Source organism: Vombatus ursinus, unplaced genomic scaffold (assembly GCF_900497805.2).
Source record: "Vombatus ursinus unplaced genomic scaffold, bare-nosed wombat genome assembly UNPS02006779.1, whole genome shotgun sequence".
Lineage (NCBI taxonomy): Eukaryota > Metazoa > Chordata > Mammalia > Diprotodontia > Vombatidae > Vombatus > Vombatus ursinus.
In genome coordinates this window covers 17,317,242-17,333,299 of record NW_020946557.1, presented here as the reverse complement: position 1 = coordinate 17,333,299, position 16,058 = coordinate 17,317,242, and the positions used below count along the sequence as shown (strand labels likewise).

Genomic DNA, 16,058 nt, shown 5'->3' with positions numbered 1-16,058 from the left:
ACTAAATGAATGGGGGGGGGGGAGTTCCATTTTTTCCTTTGAACTTCTGTTGCTTGTTATGGAGTTACTTTCTCTTTTTAAGCTGGATTTTTGAGCCTGTCAAGATCTACAGCAATTTTTAAAATACTGCTCAATGTCTTATTTGGTTTACTCACTTCTTCAGCTTTAGCTTCTGAATACAGGGTTTGTGCCAAGGTCAAGCTCTGTCTCCCTGCTTCCCATTTGCATGGGGGTGATCAGCCCTGTGTGGATTCACCGTGGCTCCCCTGAGTTCCAGAGCTTACTTCTTTAAACTTCTGAGATAAGGTCATTTGAGGTAGGAGACCTTGTGCAGATCCCTGAGGTTCACAATATTCAGGGCCCTCTTTGGAGTATTTGGACAGAGTGTTAGGGGCTTCTAAGCCCCTAGGCCTGGCATGTTCAATTCTAAGAGCTTCTGAGCCATGCTGGTGGCTTCCCAGCACTTCCTCCTACTTTCCTAGGCTGGGATGAAATCTCAGCTCTTGCCACCTCCAGACACACAAATTTGCAGGCTCCATTATGCTTCTGGACCACTCTGATCATCTGAGACACCAAAGGCTTATTTGCCTGTGTCTATGCTGGCTTTGCTAACAGCACCTTTTCCTATTGCTTGAGGGCTTCTAAGTGGTTTTTGAGCCGTTGTGGAGTAGAAGAAATCACTGACTGTAGTTTCCTACTGAATTGCTTGATCCAGTATGAATTTCAGGTTTTTGCTAGAGTAAGTCTATATGGGCAGCCACTTTTGTCTCTTCTTCATCCACATCTCTACCCAGATCTGCAAATGACAGCAGCCAGTGGGATCTTGAGGGTTGGAAGGTGCACCTTAAAATTCTGGATGTTTTCTTGGGGGGAGGGGTAAAGTTGTCTTATCTAGGGTAATGGAGTTCTGAATTTCCTACCCAGAAACACTTTTTAAGTCCCAGCATAACACCAAATTCAAAAAAACGATAAGATTTATAGTGCGATAGTATTTTTGTTTCTTTAGAATGAATAGTACTATGATCTACATGTGATTCGCCACAGCCAACATATGCACATCTATTCACTCATGGTCATAGTCATGGTCATGGCCAAGGCAATCAGGGCTCACCCATCAGCGATAGAAGAAGCAGAAATGGCAACTATCCCCACCATGTTCTATTCTCATTCAGCACAGGGAGAGCTCCCTATTCTGGCCAGCAGCACTCAGGTTATTCCCTACGCATCTCCCTCCCTGGCTGGGCCCATGTCTCCTCTCATCTGGCCATATTCAGTGCCCTTCTAATTAATCTCAACACTATCTCTTGCTTTGTTCCCTTCTTCCAATTCACAAGATTACCATCCTAGTTTTCAGGTCCTTATAACTTCTCATCTGCATTATTTCAGTGGTTTCTATTTGGCCTCCCAGATATATATATATGATATATATTTCATATGTATGGTATATATATATACACATACATATGTGTATATATATATACACATATGTGTGTATATATATAAACTTGTGTATATTTATGTGTATATACGTACACATATACATACATAAATATACACACACATATATCTTCTAGACACCATCCTTTTTAGAGCTGCTAAAGTGATAATCCTAAAGCACTGGTCTGATAACATGCCATTCTCCTGCACAATGAAAACCAGGTGCTCTGTTTATATTATCACTAGGATCAAATATCCACTCTCCAGTTGGCATTTAAAGCCCATCATAACCTGGTCCCTACTTACTTTTCCAATCTTATTTTATACATTACTCCCCTTCACACAGTTTACCTTCCAGCCAATCTGGATTTCTTCTGATCCTCACATATGACTTTCACGGCTTTGCTCATGCCAGAAACTCTTCTGCATCTAGTTTCCTTCAAAGTTAACTCAAACACAATGAGGACTTTCTTGATCTTTCCTGGTAATGCAGCCTGACCGCCACTGAGTTACTTTGGATTTATTAGGTATATAGTTAATATGTATTTATATATGTTCATTTTGTCTTCTCTTATAGAATATAAGATTCTTGAAGACATTTTTGTGGACCTAGCACAGTACTTAGAACATAGTAAGCACCTAAATAAATGCTTGCTGATTAAGTGTTCAGTCTCAAGTAAAACCTATGGTTGTAACATATGCTTGCCATGTATGTATATTTTATAAATGTATATGCCACTGTCATTTAAGATATCCAGTACAGAATTTAAGTTGAAGAGGGACACTAGAGATAGTGAGGTCCTCCAAATGCTCTTGTTTGCAGATTACATTGTACTGATTGCATTGATCTAGTTTCAACCAATTTTTCTCTAATATTCTCTTATCAAATTTTTTAAAATTTAAGCATCTGTTAACATGCTGCATCCTCCAGTAGAATGTAAGCTCCTTGAGCACAGGAACTAATTTTCATTTTGTCTTTGAAACAAATGAAGTGCTAAGTGCAGTCCTTTGTACATAGAGGGTATTAAATAAATCACTGTTGAATTAAATTTAATTAAATTAAGGTACACTGTTGAAGCTCCTAAATAAGATCGATAGTCATTTAAAAAAAAAAAGAAGCATTTGCAGAGCATTAGAAGAGGGATAGTGACTGGATGTGTGGTTTCATGGACATAGAAAACTCCCAGGTAAGGAAACTCCTTCCACCAATGCAGGTCAGTACCTTCTTTGCAACTTCTAGTCTCAGCCAAGAGAGAACACTGAGAAGTTCAGTGACTTGCATGGGGTCACTTTTCCCATCTGAGCTGTGTCTGAGGCAAGACACCTCACTATTCACAAAAGAAAAGCCAAGTATGAATGCCTGCTATCCACATGATCTAGTGGAAAGAACAATGGCTCTGGAACCAGAGGTCCTGGGTTCAGATCCTGCCTCTGATGGTTATTATCTGTGTGAACTTGAACAAGTTGCTTAGCCTTTTTGATCCTCAGTTTCTTTATCTTTAAAATAAGAGGGCTGGATTTGATAGCCTCAGGTCCATTCTAGGTTTGTGATCTCATGATATACAACTAGACTTTAGAACTCATCAGTTCATAAGAGGCAACAAGACAGCTCAGTGGATAGAGTGTTGGACCTGAAGTCAGGAACATGAGTTCCAATCTGATCTTAGATACTTACTGTGTGACTCTGGGCAAGTCACTTAATCTTTGCTTACCTCAATCCACTGAAGAAAGGAATGGCAAACTACTCCCATATCTACAACTGAGTGACTAAACAATTAGTGGATAACTCATCTATATGTCTCAGACAAACCCTTCAGATAGACAATAAACAGGGCTCAGAATTGAATAGGCAAAGAGAATTAGCTAAATTTCATTTGAAAAACTGTTCAGTGCTTCCAAGCTTCCAAGAAGCTCTAAGCTTCTTGAAACAAAACCCCATCTTTTTAAACACCAGTATTCTTCTAGTGACACTCCATAGTTGTGAATCATGGAAGAACATCACCTTTGAAGAATCAAAACTGAAGATTACCCAAAGAGCAATCGCGAGGTGTACAGCAAATACAAACAGATGGCAAGATGTTACCAATGAAGAGCTGTGCATAAGAGGCATAAAAGAATTCAAAGATATGTATGATGAAAAAATGAGGCTGGCTAAAGAGAATTAAGAAACAGACTGGTACCCATGTTATATCAGGAGGCTTAAATTAAGACCCCTAATGTTAAATAGACTCTCTATGGAAGATTTCTCAGAGGAAATGAACAAGAGTTGCACAAGATGAGAAGGTGTGGATCAATTGCAATATATACTACTTGAAGGAGTGCCCATGTTGATCAGATCACAGATATATCATAATACTGAAAAAATGAGAAGACTCCTGAATTTTGAGTCAAAAGGTTTTGATTCATATGCCAGCTCTGATGACAGCCAATCAATTTGGGCATGTTTCCTCATCATAAAATGAGGGGGGTTGGAATAAATTATCTGTATGGGCCATTACAATTCTAAAATTCTGTTATCAATTAATTTTTAATACATTCCTTAGTTTACATTTTCTAAAGAAAACTAATGCCAATGTTTATACTACACAAGGTATTTTACCTGGAAGAAAGGCAGAATGGTGTAACTGATGAAGTGCTGGTTGCAAGGTTAAGAAGACTTGGATTCATGTCTTGCCTCAGGCACAGCACACATGGGCTATGTGACCCCATGCAAGTCACTGACTCTTAGGCAATTTTCTAAGACTAGACTTTGCAGAGAAGGTACTGACCTGCATTGGTACTAGGAGCTTACTTACATGGGAGTTGCCTATACCTATGACATCACATATCCAGTCTCTATCCCTCTCCTAATTTATACTTGAGACTTAATCTTATCTTGAAATAAACAACAAAATGTAAGCAAAGAAGCCAAAACCAAACAAAATATGAAGCAAGTGTGATACGGGCTAGGATGAGGAGGAAGTAAAAATAAAATTAGTACATGTAAAAAAAAAGACAAAAATGAATAAGAGTTGCTGCTTCAGACAATAAAAAAAAAACCTCTGATGAAAAACAGGCATGAAATGCAAGAATGTTATGCAAAAGCAAATGCTGTTTAAACAATTAAAGCAGTTCCCAGATTAGAATCATAGAAATATGGAAGTTTACAACTTTGAAGTCAGATAGTCCAATCCTAAGATTTTAATGATGAGAACACAAGAAATTAAGTGACTTGTCTAAGATCACATAGCACTTTAGAGACTACACTGGGACTAAACCCAGGGTGTCCTTGACTCCCATCCCAGTGTTCTATCACATGATTCTGATTCTCAGAAATAAAAGCTATTCCTAATTTGATTGTGAAAGCTCATGTTCTTATAATCTATTTAAAAGAGAAGAAACCATCCAAGTATGCAACAAGATTGACAGTATGTGTACATATAGTAATAGGAAATAGATTGATAGTTAGAGAAGAGCTCACAATTTCTCTCTATATTCCACGGTCTGTCTCATTAGCACTGGTGATCTGGAACTTTCATGGTACACTTATCCAGGGGTGATCAGACTCTGGGAAAAACTGGTTCATGCTATCCAAACTCACAGGAGACTGATTTGTACCAGAAAGCCAATTTAATAATTTATAATAAAACATCTCTCTTCCCGGTAGGGAAGCATTCTTCAGAAACCAAATTAAGATCAGAAGTCTGTTTGGTGAAAACACAGAATAAGAAAAAGAAAAGTGCCTCTAGGGATAAACTTGTTCATGCCTGCCAAATGTTCCTGACCCCTAAGAGTAAAGGAGACACATCCCCCAAGTTCCTCTCAAATGCCCCTTTTACATTACTTGTAGCAAATCTTTCATTTCTGATTATTTCAATATTATAATGTGGTTGCTTCAAGGATAGAACCTTTAGCAGGATAAGCTGTCTTAATATCTAATGGCTTCTCAATGTCTTTAATCAAGCAAAATTTGCTTACTACGACCCTCCTAAAGTTGTATCTACATAAAACTGATATAGCTTGCTAAAAAGTGAAAAAATCATTCCCACAATTCACATTTTTACAGATATCATATAGATAAATAACAGGCCAAATAAGTAGAGCTGTAAGAGACCTTAACATCTGACCTACTTTCTTAAAATGTATGGAAGACTGCAGTCCACAAAAGATCAAGTGACTTATTCAAGGTTACACAGTAAGTTTCTGGCAGAACAAAAATCAGAACTTGGGTCTCCTGACTCATATATTGCACCACACTGAACCCAACCATCTTTGTGGAGTTTGGTCACATCTATTTGTTCACATGGATAGGATATAACAGAAACCTCCCTTGAGCCAGTTATATAAAATTCCAAACCACCTACTTACACCAATAAAATGAAATTCTGATTGAGGAACAACACATTCTAGTCTTTTCAAGTTTATGATCTATAAGGCAGACTAAGTAAAAGCCTTGAATAACATGACTAAGGAAAGGAGGCAATCATTTTGCAGAATCATCCCACAATTGCTGATTATAACAAAAAAGCTTCTAGTTCTGAGGTAAGACAGGGAATCTTTCCCTCTCCCTCAAGGGGAAAAAAAAAGAATTCTTTGAGCCAAGGGAAAACGGTATATTCAGTCTCAAAAAGAATACAATAATAAAATGCTTGAATTAGAAGAAGAAAATCAAGATGGTCAAGATTATTATAGTATTTTTGAAAGGTCATGCAATCTTATTTACTTTTTTTAAATTAACAAGCATTTATTTTCTTTTGCTCTCATCTCCCCCTAAAAAAATGAATAAAGTAAAACAAAATCCTTGTAACAACTATGCATAGTCAACCTTAACAAATTCTAACATTGGCTCCTACTGAAAATGTATGTCACAGGATACTAATAAAGGAGTCCTATCAGTGTAGTGGTATTGACTGAAAAACTGCAACTTTAAATGATTAATACTGTTCCTTTTCTTTATTCATCAAAGCTTCTCTAGCTCCAAAACAGTTCTCATATTCATCCCATCCTCTCTCCACTCACACAGGCACCACACTAGTTAAGGCCCTCATCACCTCCAGCCTACAGACTACTTCAATAGCCTACTATTTGATGTCCCTGCATCACGCCTTACCCCTCTCCAATACATCCTCCACTCAGCTGCTAATTGATTTTCTTAAGAGAAAAAATCTGATCATCTCACAAACCTACTCAAAAACTCTAGTGACTCCTTCAAGGTTTACATAGAAACTCTTGTTTGATATTTAAAGCCCTTTACAACTTAGTCCCTTCCTATCTGAACTTCTTACACTTTACTCAGTTCCTCCCACAATACTGGCAAATACTTCTTGTCTTTTAATTGTCTGTACCCCATGACTTGAATGCACTCCCTCCTCAACTCCTGGTCTCAGATATTCTGGTTTTCTTCATGACTCAATTCAAATGTCTCCTGGTTCATCAAACTCTATCTGGTCACCCATACCTATCTCCCAGCCTCCACCCCAACTGCAGCGCATTCCCTCCCCAAACAATCTTGGATTCATCATATATATATTCAGGTGATTTGAATGGGTGTACTTTATCTCCCCTAAGAGATAAGTTCCTTGAAGGCAGAGACTTTCATTTTTGTCATCATATCCTCAGTGTTTAATGTAGTGCTTGTGACATAGTGAGTACTTAATAAATGCTTGTTCATTGACCGACTCATTTGTTTCCTCCATAGTAAAGTGTCCATGACATTTTACACACACACACACACACACACACACACACACACATACACACACACACACACACACAGAATGAAAGAAAAGGGGGAGGAGGGAAGGAAGGAAATGAATGTATAGAGAGATTTTGGTAAAGATTAGAGATGGGATAAAGGTCTGAAATTTAGAGAGAATTAGGACTAAAGGATCATTCTACCTGAATCAGAGAAGTAGCCAAGTACCAAGTGCTAAATAAGCATGAAGAGTTATTATTCCTTTCATTCCCTTTTAACCTTAGGGAAAGAGTATGAGATTTAGAGTCAGAAGACCTGAATTCAAATCCAAGCTTTGCCAGTTACTTCCTATATGACTTTGGGCAAGTCACTTGATCTCTCTGGACCTCAATTTCCTCAAGTGTAAAATGGACAAGTTGGACTAGACGATCTCAAAGATCCTTTCCACCTATAAATCTATAATATTGTGACCTACTCAAACATATAACGTGCATCTATTAACCAAAAACATCTTTTTTGTGTGTGTGCTTGACTCTACTAACAAAGGCTGAGTTTATACTTGCCTAAAAAAAAAAAAGTTACTTCATCGAAGTTGTGTGGTTTTAAAAATGCTTTATACTAACTTTGGTCAAACAGTGTAAACTTCTGTTTGTAGAACTGCAGTATAACAGTGTAGCTTACCATCATACTTCTTTTGGTCAGTATAAAGATGATCCAAAGTGGATCCTGGAATGAATGACAATAATAAAAACTCATTTACATAGTGCTTTTTCCTTATGACAACCCTTTGTGGTAGGCAGTAGAAATATTATCATCTTCTTTTTGTAGATGAAGAAACTGAGAATCTGAGAGTTAAGCCTGTCTATCTCCCCTGTTGCCTATGTATGGTTAAACAGCTTGTGGCTGAGGCTAGACTTGAACCCAAGGCTTCAGGCTCCAGGCTCCAAGTTCACTACTCTTTCTACTACGTAGATCAACAAAAAGAAAATTTTATATTAGTTATATTGAGAAGTATTTGCATTTCCAGTTGAAATCTGGATTTATCATAACCTAATTATAGTCATTCATTATTTTTTAAAAAACCTCATGAAGGTCAAAGTATATTAATTGCAAGGTATTTTATAATGTGATTACTGCTTTCCATTAAAAAAATTTAGAACATTACTCATAGAAATTAATGAGGAATATATGCTATCTTTACCAAATGTAATTATGTAATAATGGTCTTAATTTCAATTTTCAGAATTTGTAAAGTTGCTCTAATTATAAAATACCCAGAACATACTGATTCATTTTGCTTTAGACACTTTAAGGGATCTATGAAACCAGAGATGTGAATATTCCCTCCAAATGTGCAGTTTACAACTTATCTATGCCTTATTATCTTCTATGATACCTGTCTATGTCCTCCTGTAAGTTTTCTATGTGGAGTTCATCCAACATATTGGGGCCTTTCTCTAGACCTATCGACATTATATGACTACAAATGGTACATGTCATAAGTGCTTTCTATGTTCCGGGTATGCTTGATAAATATTATCTCATTTGATCCTCACAACAACCCTAGAAGGTAGCTGCTATTTCACACAGTAGGGTCTGAGCCTATATTTAAGCTCAGGTCTTCTGGACTACAAGTCCAGCACTCTACCCACTGCTCTACTTAGCTGCGAGGATCTCCATTTCTGGCAATAGTTTCTTTCTTATCTGAACTACTAGTACTGGTAGCTTTAGATACTGTTTAGCAATCTTAGCAAAGTATTAACCTCTAGTTGCTCATGTGACTCAATATATACATTTAAATGTGCCACCAAATATTTTAAAACTATATTTGTAAACATTGTGATTGACTGGAAAGTCTCAGTACGCACATTTGATGTTATTTTAAGACATTTTCACAATTAGGTACAAAGGTTCCAAACAAATGACAATGCAGAACGGTAGAGTGAAAAGAGTGCTAGATTTGGAGGCAAAGGCCCTCAGTTCAATTCCTGACTCTGCTATTAATCCCTTTGGGTCACAGTTTTTTCACCTATAAATGAGATTGGGCTAGTTGTAAGATTCCTTCAGAATCTAAATCTATGGAAGTTGACTAAGGGCTTATTTTGTAAAGAGTACATCAGATATTCATATAAGTATCTTTGCCTAAAAAGGTCTTAGAACAATTATGGGAATGAAATAAAATATGTGTTGCGTGAGACAGAAAATTATGAAGGAATGTTTACAATCTACCCAATTTAATTCAGTTCAACATGTATTTACTTAGCATCTGTTATATGCCTGGAAAAATAGGTATAAAAATCAGTATTATCATATGTTTTTAGAATCTAGTAGGTCACAGACTCTCAGAGTTTGGAGCAAACTCAGAGGCCATCTCACTCAACACATACCACACAAGAATCCCCTCTATAAGATTCCCAACAAATGGTCATCCAGGTTGTGCCTGAAGACCTTTAATGAAGACGGCCCAACTGAGGCAGTTCATTCCATTCTGGGATAGCTCAAAGTTGTTTTTTTTTCCCCTTTTCTTTTGGGATCAATTGTATATCTCTGCCTTTTTGCAACTTCCACCCACTGTTCCTAATTCTGCCCTCTGGGGCCAAGCCACATGACAGCCCTTCTTCATCTATTGTCCTTGCCAAGTCATCTTTATATTAAATTTCCTCATTTTCCCCAATTGATCTTTATATTAACTTCAGGTCCCTTTACCATCCAAGTTGCTCTTTGGGACCTAATACTAGGCTGAAAATGTCCTTCCTAAACTGTGGCACACTGAACTAAAAACAATTCCACATGTCCTCTGACCAGAGCAGATTACTGGGAACTAACTAACTGGGGACACTAATCCTAGATATTATGCCTTCTTGAAATGTAGCCTGAGACTGCATTAATTTTTTTGACTGCCATATCACACACTGTTGACACATAATGAGTTTGCAAAACACTAAACCAACTCTCCCCACCCCTAACAGCTAGAAGGTAAATAAAACTAAAACTAGGTATGAAAATTAATCAGTTGAAAAGGGGAAAAATGCAAATAGTAACATGAACATGTAAGAAAAGTATATAACGATAATGGTAATGGAGAGGAACTGAAATCAACAACACCCCACTGAGTAATCTCAAGAGACATTGGTCATTAAGCAAGGAAGCTGGAAAGAAGCCGAAGCTGTCACACACAACCATGGATGTAAAGGATAAAGAGCAATCCTGGGATTTTATGGAGAGTAGAAAACAAATCCTAACAGGCAATGTCTATTGCTGTATTGATTCATAGAAACACAAAATGTTCCAGCTGGGAGGGCCCTTAGAGATCACCTGGTCCAACCCTCTCATTTTACACATGAGGGAACTAAGGTGCCACAGAAGTGAAATGGCTTGCTTAACCTGGAAACACCTGCTATATTGTGAGCAAACCTATACAAATATAAGACTAGAGTCTGACTGGTATTACACATTTAGATTCAACTAGAATTTCCCAAGAGAACAGGCACTCCCCAGATTTGTTTTGATTTTGACCACCTATAATAAAACAGTTATCCAAAGATCACTTTGCAACTCAAATACAAAGTGAGTAAACTTGGCACTAAATCATATGAGTTTTTCCTCTGAAGAAACTTGAATTTTTACATTTAAAACTTAAATTTTATTCCTTTACGTAGTTAAGGATATTCTACTTGAAATAGGTTTTTAAAAACCACCTACAGTGGAAAAACTGCAAGCTTAGACAAGATTAATTTAGATTTAGGGATTTGGGGGAAGATTATACTACAATTAACACAAAAAACTATGAATATATACACCATAGGCTGGAACAAGAAGGCAGAAAATGCCAACTAGTTTTGGAAAATTAGTCAAGTTGGAGAGTCATCCACAAACGAGAAAAATTAAGTGAGATAGTACTGACAATGAGATCAATTTCTATTTTCATTCCAATTTGTGGTCTCTGTTGATGATTCTTTAAACATCTGACGTTTTCCAAAGAACCAAATCACCTAAAGTCAACCTCAAATCAAAGACAGGAGTGAGAGGAAAATCGAATTTTGTCAAGTATTCTGTTTTGAACTTGAAAGAAAGCAGTGCAATTTCTCTAGAAGACAAGCAATAAGATCAGGTTGGAAGTTGAGCTAGACACATGATTGCCTATTGCTGGCCCTTCAGTGAAACACTGCAGTACATTCCCACCCCACATCCTGTACCTAGGACAAATCTTACAGTCTTAACATATATGCCTTTAATAAATAGAGGCCCTGGGGTAGGGGCCGTAGAAAAATCCCAACCTCTTTTATCCACTAACAGTTTGAAATACATTCTACCGCAAGCCGGCCCTTCTCTAACCAGGCCTAAAATATTCAGATAAAGAGGCAAAAGGCACTAATTTGAGTTCGACCTGTCAGATAAAGAAAGAAGGAAAGACCTCAAGCCATGAAATGCATAAACGCCCACACTCTCCTCCTGTGCATCCCTAAAATAAACTCCTCCATTCTGGTACCGCCTGGGGCTGGAAAAAGATGGCAGGAATATTTCCAGAACAAATACAATGAACTCGTAGAACCCACCTGTCTGTCCACCCACCTCCGACCAGCTAAGCCACCTGTCCAGCCCCCGCCCCCTAGCCTAGTTCTTCCTCGGGGAGAGTGGAAGGGCAATGTCCTCCCTCCTCTCTCTGAAACATTCTTGAACTTCACATGGCTCTAGAGCCGGCAGTACAGTGAAACAGAGCTCGCATCCCGCCATTAGGACTCCTCCGAGCACATTCTGGAGAAAACCCGGTGGCTGGGGAGTATCCTCCTCTCCTCTCGGAACCCCACCCCCATCCCCATCCCTCTCCAGCCTCAGCATCAGCGGCATCAGCTTCAGCAGCAGCAGCATCTGCTACATCAGCAGCCGCTACGAGTCCTGCTCTCAGCGTTCCTTACTCACCTACAGGGCTGAGAAGCCTATCCCGACGGCCCGGGAGGAGGTGTCCAGGAAGACGCATATCTGGCCTTGGCGGAGGAAAGAGGAGCTACTGCTGCCGCTGTTGCTGTTGCCGCTGCTGCCGCCGCCGCAGCCGCTGCTGCCCGGAGCGGGGGAGCCCATCCTCTCTCTCGCTCTCTCCTGGGGAAGGAGGGGTCGGGGTGAGGGGGGGGCGGGGAGGAGGAACGGGCTCCGAGGAAGAAGGGGGAGGAGGCAGCGGAGCTGACTGAGTCGCGCGCACCCGGGGCCCCCTACGTTCCAAGCCGCTGTTGCGGCCGCCGCCACTGTCTAGGGAAGGACCTAGGGTCTCTCTGAGCAGACAGCTCCGGCTGCATGCACCGCCTAGGCTCCGGGCCGCCGCGGGGGGCTCCCAGCCTCCTGTCGGAGAATCATCGTTGCCAAACCTCCCCCTCTCGCCGCCCCGGTAGCTCTGCCCTCTACGCCCCGGGCACGATCCTGGCCGTTTCCCAGATGGCCCTCAGTGGAGTTGGGTCAGCAGCGCGGGTGACCGCGGCTGCGGCAGCATCCCTGCCCCCGCCCCCCGCGAGCTCAGGTCGTTGTCACCTCCCCACCGCCGCGGCTGACACCGCCACCACCCCCAACCAGAGTCCCCAGCCACCACCAGCACTGGAGGCGCCACGGCTCGGCTCGAGAGCTCGGAGGACCAGAGCCCCAGCCCGGGAGACAGCGGCAACCCCACCCCGCACTTGATCAGCGGCGCGCGCCGACTGCCTTCCCAGGCCCAGGCCCCATTGTGACGCAGCGGGCGCCGACGCGCGAGCCCGCGGAGGGCCGGGCCGGGCCAGGCCCCTGCAGCTCTGCTAGAGAGCGCAGGCCCGGGCTGGGCTGGGCCCATTGAGGGAGTAGGTCTGGGGGCGAAGGGGTGGGGGGGGGAGACGATAGGGCTGCACTCGGGGGTCACTGGCTTTGAGTAGCCCGCTCTGCGTGGGGCGGAGGGCTTTTAATCTCCCTTAATTTGTAAGCCAGTCGAGGGCCTTTTTCAGGTATCTCCAGTCAAGGTCAGATCCAAGCGCCACCGGGTGGCAAGCGATTCTTCATTTTAGTTCCAATTCTCTTTACAATGTTGCATCTAGGAAGGAATTTGTCACATTGTCACAATCTACCCGCAACCTCAACCCGAAGCCTGGACGGACAGACTCTGACCCAGACCCAGACACACACAATCCGGTTGCTGCCGTCTGTCAGCAGTAGTACAGCAGGCTGGAACCTAGTAAGCTGAGAGTGGAAATTGGTTAGTTGTGTCTCAGCAGAAATTGAAAATGTCTTGATGGTTTGAATGAGGCATCCACACCAAGCATCTGATTTCCTTCCTGTTCTTTTGGCAACTTCTGCAAGACTAGAAATGTTCATCGAAGCATACTGTAAATTTAGAGCTGGAATTGTTAACCTTCCCTAGAACTCAATGGGTAAAAATGACCCCCCCCATCAGCTGTATACCTAACTCAAATGGATCTTTTCCCTCACTGCTTCCCTGCTTACTCCTCCCCTGTCTGAGGTTATCTCCAGGTAATGTTACTTTCACTGATGCAACCTCAGAAATTATCTTGAGCATCCCCTCATTTAATAAATGAGGAATCGGAGGCTCAGAGAGATTAATAAGTGACATACCTATGGTCATGCAAGTAGTAAGCAGCAGAGCTTGGACTGGTATCCACAACCTGGCTCAAAATCCATTCTTTCTATTGTAATCATTGGAGTATGCTCTCTTACCTACTGAAAATCTCAGGGTTCTGCTCTTTAAAAGTTAATGCCATGCCAAAGCTCAACCAGGGGGAAAAAATACAGTTGACCATCTCCTGCTGTTTATAATCTATTCGAGCCAGCGATTTGGAAACAGTGTATAGAGATGTGATTTCATCAGTATTGGGTCCTCCTTGTGTTGAATCTTAATCTATCAACATAACTGATCAATTGTTCTGCAACCTAGAGTTTTAGATAGTCTCCTGGAGGTAGTGAGAGGTTAAGTAGTATGGCCATAATTACACAACCAGTATGAATCAGAGGCTGAACTTGAACCCAGCTGATGCCAGCGCTCTATCCTTTGGTGTTACACTGTTTCTCTTATAATATGCTTCTCTCATAATATTTTTAACTACTGGATATATCCCAGCAACTACCAACTAACTACATGACCAAACTAAGAACATTTATATATTAGATGCATTCACCCATTACCCTCATCTCTAAATATGAGATGTGTTCCAAGACAATAAAATGTCTGTTAAAAACAACATAATAAAGGTTGTTATTACCTTGTTTTTTGCTTTGCTGTAATGATTTAAAAAAAACAACTTCCATTTGGTTTCATGTGCTTTTAATTATTTCACATTTGTAGATATTTTTAAAAGGGTAAGATCATTAAAGTGAGCATTCCGGGTTTAGCTGTACCAATAGGAAGTCATTTGAAGAGGAAAGAAACTGAGTTGCTACATGTTAGTATAAGATATACACGTTATGATTTTGAAATTGTGTCAAAGAAAAGATTACAGTCTATGTTGTAATTAAGACAATGTAAGATCATCAGTTAAAGCTTTGGGAAATTGTTTTTAAGGAAACAGGAATAGTGAAGAAAAGCCTAAGGAGAGCTCTAGAAGAGCTTGTTCGGAAGTTTTGTCTTGGCTTGACTTTTGCTGGGCTGACTTTTGTATGATCCTGGGTCTTCGTTTATTTTCCATAGTTTGCAGAAATGATGTAAGGCTAAATGAAACTTATCTCATTTATGTGTTTATCCTTGCATCATCTGTGTAGGGAGGCCATGTGGTACAGTGGGTGGCTCTGGAATTAGAGTGTTAATGTTGTTCAGTTGTGTCCCATGCTTCATGATCCCATGGACCATACTGACCATGGGTTTTTCTTGGCAAAGATACAGAAGTGGTTTGCCATTTCCTTCTCCAGGTCATTTTATAGATGAAGAACTGAGGCAAATAGGGTTAAATGACTTGCCCAAGGTCACATAGATATTAAGTGTGTGAGGCAAGATCGGCATTCAGGTCTTCCTGATTCCAGTTCAGGGTTCTATCCACTGAGCCACCTACCTGCACTAAGTTCAAATCCTGTCTCTGATGCTTACTACCTATGTATATCTTACTACGTAAGTATATCACTTATCGTCTGTACCTCAGTTTCCTCATTGGTAAAATTCTAAGACATCTGTCAGCTCTATATCTAAGTCAGATGGATCTTTTCTCTCACTGTTCCCTAACCATCTCTGGTGGTTCCCCTATTCACTACTTCCTAGTCTGCAATAACTCCAGATAATGTTACTTTCTCATGTAGAGGGAAATTTAAAAATACTTCTAGTTTGTAGTGTTCTTTCACAAATGCTATAGACTCATATTTTGAACATGTACATGAAAACTGTTTTTGGCACTATAGGCCAAATCCTATTAATGGTTCCCTAATTGTTTTATGTATATAGATATCAATCTACTCCAGTAACTAGTGCCTTTGCTCCACTGTTTTGGAAACTGTTTTCTTATATAATGAGAAGATATATCCTTGCAACATTTCTGTGAATGAATAGATAGACCATATATGCTTTGAAACAGGCAATTTATAAATTAAAGACATTTTCAAAAGAATATCTTAGGAAAATGCTCACAGTTTCCGAAATGTAGACATAAACATTCTTTTCCTAATAACTAGCCCTTCAAGGGGAAAAATATAGAGAAAGGTTATTAATCTACAAAATCTACAAGGGATTTGCCATAGAATTCTAGTTCCTAGAGAGAATTATAGGCTTATCTAATCTTAAATTTAGAACTGGAAGGGACGTTAGAGGTCAGCTAGTTCGACCACCTAATTTTACAGAGAAAGAAACTGAGGCCCAGGGAAACTAAATGACTTGCCCAAATCACACATATCTGGGATTTTAACTTTGATCAACTCCAAATACATTAGTCTTTCCAATGTGATATGTGTCACCCATGTTAAATTATCACATTAAAACAAATACTGTTACAGTAAAAAC

At 40.1% G+C, this 16,058-nt stretch overlaps 1 protein-coding gene across 2 annotated transcripts in view; it reads right to left on the bottom strand.

Moving 5' to 3' along the window:
- NCOA7 (nuclear receptor coactivator 7) overlaps nucleotides 1–12,197 on the bottom strand; it is a 167,848-nt gene extending 155,651 nt beyond the window's left edge. The window contains exon 1 of one of the 2 annotated variants that reach the window (XM_027848569.1): nucleotides 12,032–12,197. The gene's annotated coding sequence lies outside the window, so the exon portion shown is untranslated. The remainder of the gene's footprint in view (nucleotides 1–12,031) is intronic. The other variant, XM_027848568.1, reaches the window with a different exon arrangement.
- Nucleotides 12,198–16,058: the final 3,861 nt, after the last annotated feature.